Consider the following 2981-nt stretch of genomic DNA (forward strand, 5'->3'; position numbering starts at 1 on the left):
AGCCAACTGATGTCTCTTTCTCTCATCAATGTTTCTATCTCTCTCCCTTCCTCTCTTTCTAAAATTAATAAAAGCATATTTTTAAACAAAGGAAGATGAAAAGTAGAGGTGAGGTGTCAGGAAGAAGGTAGAAAAGATATACTTTTATACAAGTTGACTTAGACCTACCTGTAGGCTAGCACCATGGGAAGCTAGTTATCTGGTAGTAAGCAATCGGAGATATCTGTCTGAAGGGCAAAGGATAAATAAAGGTCAGGATAGGAACCATGGATTTGAGAGTCATCAGCACAAGACACATGTAAACCAGGAAAAGTAATTTTAATCATCCAGAGAGCTAGTGTAGCCCAAAAAAGGCAATGGGATGAAGTCAGACACCTGGGGACACAACATTAGAGGGACTAGGGATATCATCTTTTTTTTTTAAAGCTTTTTTTTTTTGTAATGTATTTTTATTGATTTCAGAGAAGAAGGGGAGAGGGAGAGAGAGATAGAAACATCAATGATGAGAGGGAATCAGTGATTGGCTGCCTCCTGCACGCTCCCTATGGGGGATCGAGCTTGCAATCCGGGCATGTGCCCTTGGTTGGAATCGAACCCGGGACCCTTCAGGCCGCAGGCCGACGCTCTATCCACTGAGCCAAACCGGCTAGGGCTAGGGATATCATCTTAATGCTTTGTCTGGAGTCATCTCCAAAGAATCCTGTCTTTGTAATTGTCCAGATCTCCTCTCTTATAGCTTCTTCAGACTTAATGCAAAATAGTTGTGGTATGCCTTTCTTTGAAGTAATTAACAAAAGAAAAATAAAGTTAAGGCCATAAAATTTTATCCATTAAGAATACTATTATTTACTGTTTCTTTTTTTTTCTTCTATGTAGGAAAAATATACTACTACTCAACCTCTACTGTAAGGTTGGCAGCCCTGAGAACTCCTTTCATGTAGCATGTTATGGAGGTATTCCTGCTCCCAAAGGAATGAAGAACAGACATATTTCCACATGCAATATTTATTGTTTTTTGAGCACCTAGTATATCCCAAGGATTATATTAAGTGTTTTACAAGTATTTTTTATTTTAAACTTAATAACAACTGTATGAGTTATGTCCTATTACTATGCCTATTCTTCAGGTGAAAAATATTAATTTTTAAGTGACGAACCACTATTTGAACTATAGTCTGGGGAACTCTAGACCTCCAGTCTTAACCAATATAAGTATAATCTCTCATAGGAGCTAAAAACAGATAATGCGTCAAAAAGGCAACCTGCTCCTTCTATATGTAACAAAGCCTATCAATGACATTTATTCCACTTGTGACCATTTTATAACATAAATTTTAAAGAAGTATTCTGTCTTTACAGCTGATTACACTAAAGTGTGAATAAAGGTTCTATTAAATGCCATAGTCCAAAGATTCATTTTATTGTAATTATAAGAAACATTAAAATTGAAACCCAAGTGGTAAACTTTAATGACATTAAGATAAAAGAAAATTGCTTTTTAAGCTCAAAATGTTAAGTCTCTAGCTAACTCCCTCCGATGACATGAGAAAATGCTCCTTGCTTTTTCACCTGTAAAAATAAACCCGATAGTGGGTCCTAGAAATGCTTATGAGCAAATGCTGACCAGGGTCGTATGGAATGACCCAAAAAACATATAGTCTCCAATACAATTACTTACCCAGAAACTTCCATGTGACCCAAGCTTTATTTACATTTTAATGATTAGGAAGTGCATGAGAAGAGACTTCATTAAACACACACACCATCCTTTTCATTAAAGATTTGGGAACTCTTGTCATTTTAAGATAAGTCCTTCTACTTCTGTACATACTTACACAATAAACCATAATGACTCATAACCACCATCCATTACCTAAATTAGTATTTCATAACTTGTTTTCCACCTTTTAAAACTGAACCTAAGGAAATGTACACAAAATTATGATATATGAACTTTAACAGTAGAGTGTAAAATTTAAAAAAAAAGAGAAACCCACAATACATTTGGCTGGTTTGCCTCTTGGTTTTTCCATGAAACCTCAAAACAGATATTTAAAGTGTATTCTTTTAATAGAGGTGGAAAAAATTGTTTTGGTTCTCATAATTTTAGCAATTTATTACTTAAACAAGGTATACTACTGTGATTTATATTAAGCAATATATATATTTGGTCTTTGTCCGTTTATGGCACAGAGCTCCTAAAACCCTTGGAATTTCCTAAGTGGTAAGATCTACAAAGGTGAAATAAGTGTCTTTAGTTATTCATATAACAAGCCTCTTTCAATCACACCTGCGTTTATATTAATGAGTTTTTGGAAAGCCCCTAGGCAATTTAAGGATGGGTGTTGGCTGCCAGGGAAACAGTCCTGATCAGACTAGAGGGTTGGAATTTTCTCTCTAGGGAGAGGGGCTAGAGGTTGAATCAATCACTAACAACCAATGATTTAATCAACTATATAACAAAGCCTCCATAAAACCCCAAAAGGATGGGGTTCAGGGAGCTTTTGAGTTAGTGCACATGGAGGTGTGGGGAGAGTGGTGCTCTGGGATAGTGGGCACAAAAAAGCCCTTGTCCCTTCCCACATACCTTGCCCTACGCATCTCTTTCATCTGGTTGTTCCTGAGTAATAACCTTTTATAATAAACTAGAGACCCGGTGCACGAAATTTGTGCACAGGAGGGGGGGGGAATACCCTCAGCCCAGCCTGCACCCTCTCCAATCTGGGACCCCTCGGGATCAGGCCTAAATCAGCAGTCAGACATCCCTCTCACAATCCTGGACTGCTGGCTCCTAATCGCTCACCTGCCTGCCTGCCTGGTTGCTCCTAACTGCACCCCTCTGCCGGCCTGATAGCCCCTCACTGCCTCTGTGTGCCAAACCTAATCACCCTTACTGCCCCCCCCCTGCCAGGCCTGGTTTCCCCCAACCTGGCCCCCCCGCGGGGATAGTACTCCCCTCACAGTCTTTTTTTTGATTTAAA

General features: G+C 38.9%; 1 protein-coding gene and 1 non-coding gene across 4 annotated transcripts in view; both read right to left on the reverse strand.

Annotated features, from left to right (window-relative positions):
* The window catches only part of LOC102417188 (serine/threonine-protein kinase Sgk3), a 104824-nt gene that overhangs the window by 87680 nt on the left and 14163 nt on the right, over window positions 1–2981 (reverse strand). The window lies entirely within an intron of this gene.
* LOC111826428 lies at window positions 869–1002 on the reverse strand. Its single transcript, XR_002829760.1, has one exon. It is a non-coding gene; the product is annotated as a small nucleolar RNA U109 (small nucleolar RNA).

This window comes from Myotis lucifugus, unplaced genomic scaffold (genome assembly GCF_000147115.1).
Source record: "Myotis lucifugus unplaced genomic scaffold, Myoluc2.0 scaffold_77, whole genome shotgun sequence".
NCBI lineage: Eukaryota > Metazoa > Chordata > Mammalia > Chiroptera > Vespertilionidae > Myotis > Myotis lucifugus.